Below are 6,567 nucleotides of genomic sequence, written 5' to 3' on the forward strand. Positions count from 1 at the left end.
AAGTGCCTGCCTGTGGAGCCAAAGGACCCCGGTTCAAGGTTCTATTCTCCAGGACCCACGTTAGACAGATGCATAAGGGGGAGCATGCGTCTGGAGTTCGTTCACAGTGGCTGGTGGCCATGGCGCACCCATTCTCTCTCTCTTTTTCTCTCTTTCTCTCTCTCTGCCTCTTTCTGTCTCTGTCACTCTCAAATAAATAAATAAATGAACAAAAAAAAAATTAAAAAAAAAAAAGAAACTTGCCCAGGCTTAAGAAGTGTTGAAGCTAGTATTGACCCCTCAGGACCAGGCTCCAAGTGTGCCCCTCTGCCTTTACATTCCTTGCAAAGGTAGTCCCTAGACAGAATGGGTTCCCTGGGACATGTTGTGTGCCCCTTCCTGACTAGCCAGCTGTGCTTCAAAGAGGTGTTCCGCCTTCACAACCACGCATCCTGCCAATTAAGAGATGCCTGAGCCGGTCTAACTTAATTCAGGCCCATGCCCCACCCCATTGCTGCCAATCTCCTGGCATGCCACCTGTGAGCTGACAAGCTCTCTTGGTTTGCTCACTTTTTGATTGCAGAGTCCTTTCCTTCAGTTACAGAGTGACTCCTTTTGACAAAGATGCAACCTGAGTGGCTTACTTCAACAGTCTCCCAACTGTATGCATATCCTCAACAATGTTCTAGAAAAGCCCTTATCTGCCACACTGAAATTCCATTTCCTATCACAAATGTACCTATGATTTCTTTTGCTACATCTACACCATATGCTCTGTGATATTCCCTTAAAGTGAAAAGGTCTGTCCTACATTAAAGACACCCAAAAGGCCATATGCAACCTCCTTCATGGTTCCTTCCCACTCTATGGTATCTGCCAAAGAACCAAGAGAACGCTCCTCATCCTCCTACTTACACTGGCTCTTTTTCCTTTTGTGTTAGCTCTGTCTTGTTTTGTTTTATTATGGACAGGGTCTCACTATGTAGAACAGTCTTATCTTAAACCTCTATTCTGCCTCAGCTTCTTAAGCACTAGGATTGCAGATGTGCATAACAATGTGCATCATACTGTCATACTGCTGCTTTCCTTTTCTCTTTTCTTTTTGGGTTTTCTTTTTTGTTGTTGTTCTGATGTTGTTGTCTTTGTTTTTAATTTATTTACTAGAAAGAGAGAAAGAAAGAAGGAAAGAAAGAGAGGCAGAGAGAAAGAAAGAAGGGGCACACCAGGGCCTCCAGCCACTACAAATGAACTTCAGACATATCTGGCTTACATTGGTAGTGGGGAATCAAACCTGGGTCCTTAGGCTTCCAGGCAAGCACCTTAATCACTATGCCATCTCTCCAGCACTCTTTTTATTTTTCCTTTTTTTGGGGGGGGAACGACTAAATTTAATTAGGGTCACTTGCATGAGCATGGACAGTAACTTATTTACAGTAGCATAGCCAACATTTCACTGGCCACACAATTGAAGACGATGTCTTCCCCACCCCAGCCACTATTAACTGCCCATACTCCTCAGGATCCTGGGGCCTCATGAGCTCCTCCACATCCATATGTGAAACCCTACCTCAGAAAATGAACAAAAAGGGCTGGAGGGATGGCTTAGGGGTTAAGGCGTTTGCCTACAAAGCCAAAGGACCCAGGTTCGATTCCCCAGGACCCACATTAGCCAGATGCACAAGGGGATACACGTGTCTAGAGTTCATTTGCAGTAGCTGGAGGCCCTAGTGCGCCCATTCTCTCTCTCCCTCTTTCCCTGTCAAAGAAATAAATAAAAATAAATATTTTTTAAAAATGAATAAAAAAAATCTTATTTATTTGAGAGAGAGAGAATGATAATGGGCACACCAGGGCCTCCTACCACTGCCAATGATCTGCAGATACATGCACCACTGTGTGAATCTGGCTCACATGGGTACTATGGAATTGAAGCCTGGCCATCATTTCTTTTTTTTTTTTTTTTTTTTTTTTTTTTGCAGGCAAGTACCTCTAACCACTGAGCAATCTCCCAGCCCTTGTTTTGTTTTGTTGGGTTGGTTGGTTGGGTTTTTGTTGTTGTTTGTTGTTCTTCAAGATAGGGTTTCACTCTAGCCCCAACTGACCTGGAATTCACAATGTAGTCTCAGGCTGGCCTTGAACACATGGCGATCCTCCTACCTGTCCCTCCAGAGTGCGGGAGTTAAAGGCATGCAACACCAGGCTCGATTTGTTTTGTTTTAAATGAAATAAAGGTCACAAAAACTCAAGACTTTCAGGGATGTGAACATCACCTAATATGTCCCCCTGATTAATCATGGTAAGGATACATTTCCATCGCTAAGGCAGAGGCTTCACTCCTTGGGAGGGGACTCCTTTGGATCTTTTTCTTTTTCTTTTTCTTTTTTGTTCATTTTTATTTATTTATTTGAGAGCAACAGACAGAGAGAGAAAGAGGCAGCTAGAGAGAAAGAGCAAGAGAGCATGGATGCGCCAGGGCTTCCAGCCACTGCAAATGAACTCCAGACGCGTGCGCCCCCTTGTGCATCTGGCTTAGTGGGTCCTGGGGAATCGAGCCTCAAACTGGGGTGCTTAGGTTTCACAGGCAAGCGTTTAACCACTAAGCCATCTTTCCAGCCCTCCTTTGGATCTTTAGCACAGTTCATCTCCAGGCTGAGCAGAAGCTCAGGATGACTTTGAATCAAAGTGAAGCACAGTTTTCAATTACAGGCTTTCACAGACCCCCGCTGCTCAGTCCCTGTTCCCACTCTACATGCAGACTCTGTCTTAGCCTTGTACACTGCTGCACCTTCACACTCAGCCAACTGTATTTCTTTCCTTCAGGGTATATCACACACAGGGTTAAAACTCATTTGCTATATATGCCAGATACTGCTGTAGGAGCTGGAGATTTAAATAACATGGGCCATAGACACTGGGTGCCTGTCCACACTGAGCTTATACTCTAAAGGAGGAAAGGGACATCTAGGCATGGTGGCTCCTTCCTGCAGCCCCAGCTCTTAAGAAGGCTTGGGAGGACTGTGGCAAGTTCCAGGCCAGCCTGATGCTATAGAGTAAGACCCTATCACACACACAAAAAAAGACTAAAATAAAATAAGGCTGGGTTTACTGGTGCACACCTTTAATCCCAGCACTCTGGAGGCAGAGGTAGAAGGATCGCTGTGAGTTCAAGGCCAGCCTGAGAATACAGAGTGAATTCCAGGTCAGCCTAGGCTAGAGCAAAATCCTACCACACACACACACACACACACACACACACACACAAAAAAAAAAAAACAGTAAAATAAAATGAGGACAAGACCACAAGTAAATGCTATCAGGCACTGAAAAGTGTGGTAATGGGGCTGGGAATGTACCTCATTTGGTAGGGTGCTTGACCAGCATGCATGAAGCCCTGGGTCTGATTCCCAGCACCACATAAACTGGGTACGGTAGTGCAAGCCTGTCACCCCAGCATGGGGAGTAGAGGCAGCAGGATCAGAAGTTCAAGGCATCTATGTGTACACCTATGGGCCAGGCTAAAGTGACAGTATGTATGTAATTAATTCTGTTCTGTCCTCAAACTGCACCACACAGATTTTCCTTTCTGTTTTCCTTCTCTCTCTCTCTCTCTCTCTCTCTCCTGTTGTGCTAACTCTCACTCTCGCACTCATCATAAAATCACAAAAAAAGAACAGCAAAAGAAAGAAAAGCACTGCTTTAGAAGCTGGTTGATGGATGCATGGTAAATGATTTAGCAGACCTGAGAAAGCTCAGATCCAACTTGACCTACAGTGGAGAAACCTCACAATCCTCGCGAATTTCCAGAGACTGGGGTTGAGGACAGAAGAGATGGCTAAAACAAGACTGAGTGAGAACAGCCAGGGGTGGTGGCGCACGCCTTTAATCCCAGCACTCAGGAGGCAGAGATAGGAGGATCGCTATGAGTTCAAGGCCACCCTGAGACTACATAGTGAATTCCAGGTCAGCCTGAGCTAGAGTGAGACCCTACCATGAAAAAAAAAAAAAAAAAAAGAGTGAGAGAATAAAATAGCATGGATAGAAGTGCCTATGATCCCAGTACTCAGGAGATAGAGGCAGGAGGATCAGAAGTTCAAAGTCATCCTGAGCTAATAATGATTTTGAGGGCAGTCAGCGCTACATAAGACTCCGTGGAGCTGGATAGATGGCTCAGCAGTTAAAGCATTTGCCTGTAAAACCTAAGGACCCAGGTTCAATTCCCCAGTACCCATGTAAGGCCATATGCACAAAGTGACACATGTGTGTGGAGTTTGCAGTGGCTGGAGGCCCTGATGTGTCCATTCTCTCTCTCTCTCTCTCTCTCTGTCACTCTATCTGCTTCTTTCTCTCAAATAAATAATAATAAAAAGACTTATCCCTCCTCCAAAAAAATGCTAAAGAAAAAATATTGTCAAAGGGGGATGATAAGATATCTCAGCAATTAAAGGTGCTTGCTTTCAAAATACAGGTTTAATTCTCTAGCATGCAGGTAAAGCCACATGCAAAAACTGGTGTGTGAGTCTGGTGTTCACTTGCAGCAGAAACAGACCCTAGTGTGCCCCACCCTCCCACACACATGCATATGTGCAAAATAAATAAATAAAAATAAAAAACAGTTGGGCGTGATGGCACATGCCTTTACTACAGAATATGTTGCAGGTTAAGCTGGGCTAGAGTCAGAGACCCTATGTTGAAAAATAAAATAAAAAATAGAAGGTAGAGCTGGACATGATGGTGCATGCCTTTAATCTCGGCACTAGGAAGGCTGAGGTAGGAGGATTGCTGTGAATTCAAGGCCAGCGTGACACTATGTAGTGAATGCCAGGTCAGCCTGAGCTAGAGCAAGACCTTACCTTGAAAAGGGAAGGGTAGAATTTCTTACAAGCCATCTTCTAGACGCAAAATAACCTTGACCCTTGACCTCACAGTACCTGACACTACTTACACAAGACTTTCATAATAGAAGGAAAAAAAATGCTGACATCAAAATAGAAGAGAGACTAATTGCAAAGAAGAGGTATTCAATGGAGGGTAGTCTTGGGAAGGGAAATGAGGGTGGTGGGAGGGAACTATCATGGTTTATTATCTATACTTATGTAAATTGTCAATAAAAAGGTTAAAAATGAAAAATAACTTATTTGGGGATAGATTTCTCTATGCCTTGTTAAATCAACTAGCAGCCATGAGGACCTGAGGGAAAAAAACAAATTGCAAGCAAGATCTCAAAAAAAAATTTCCCATGCATGCTTTCTCAAGAAGGTACAAGAGAACTGATTCCACAAGGGTATAAATCAATAAAGAAGGAATTAGGAGCAGGAAAAGAGTAGAGCTATCACAGAAAGAAAGCAGTGCTGAGCTGGAGAGATGGTTTCATGGTTAAGATGCATGCCTGCGAAGCCTAAGGACCCAGGTTCAATTCTCCATGTCCCACATAAGCCAGATATACATGGTGGCACATGTGTCTGGAGTTCTTTTGCAGTGGCTAGAGGTCCTAGTGAGCCCATTCTCTCTTTCTCTCTCCCCTTCTGTCTCTAATAAATAAATAATAAATAAAAATGGAAAGAAAGAAAGAAGCAAGCAAGCAAGCAAGAAGAGCTGCTAGGAGGATGGAATAGTGAGACTTTGGGTTTCAATTGGGCCCCAAGTAGCCAATTAGAACTGTCTCCTGTTGCCCTGCCAACACCCTAATGATGCTGCACCCTGTCTTCCCAGGGTTCCCTCAAGACACTGCCCAGGAGAGTTGCTGGGAAATTCCCAAGAAGCTGAAGTCAGGCTGTGATCCAGAGACTATTCTGTTTGTCTTCCCCTGGGAGTCTCTATTTCCAAACAATCATATTATAATATTATCCCTAGGTATGTGTTTGTTGATCTATTCTTCAGAACAAAAGGCTAATGACAGTGGAGTGGGAACTGAGACATGAATCCATGCTGTCACCCCCAGCAGCCCATGAAGAGTTCCCTTAGACTTCTAGGGAGCTCACCTCAGGAAAACCAACTATTTGTGGCTTTCACACAGAAAAGAACTTCAAAAAGAGCCAATATGAAAACAGTTGAAGATTTCACTAAATATTTTGATATAGACTTAAGCATGAGGAAGGGTTAGAAAGGTGCTCAGAAAGTAAGACATCCAAGTGGTGGTATGTTCTTTCCAAGAGATTAAAGCATACCTAAGTGTGTCAGCACTAGCCATATATACCATTTTGGGGGTTCTCAAATTACATTACAAAAAGTGTCTAAGAAACCTTTTGTGTTTGTTTTTCATTGTCTCTCACTTTTGATAAGTGATTTACAGGGTGGCTCTGGAGATGTCTGGATGAAATTGTAACTGATAAAGTGAACCAGAAGCTACCAGCATTGCACAAGGACTTTGGTTATTATCCTTTTCCCTGGAAATGGGGTTTCTGATGAGATTCCTGGAAATGTGCAGGCTCACATCTTGGAAGGCCTTCAACAGTGGTTAATTGTGCTGGAGTTCTTGCTTCACTGCTGAGAAGAGGCTTTAACCAGACTCTGGGATATAAGGGCCTCCTTTCCCTTCTCTTGTCCCCATAATTTCCTCTTTTCTTGCCTCAGCTAAGAGATAGCTGTATA

This window comes from Jaculus jaculus, chromosome 3 (genome assembly GCF_020740685.1).
Source record: "Jaculus jaculus isolate mJacJac1 chromosome 3, mJacJac1.mat.Y.cur, whole genome shotgun sequence".
NCBI classification, from domain to species: Eukaryota; Metazoa; Chordata; class Mammalia; order Rodentia; family Dipodidae; genus Jaculus; species Jaculus jaculus.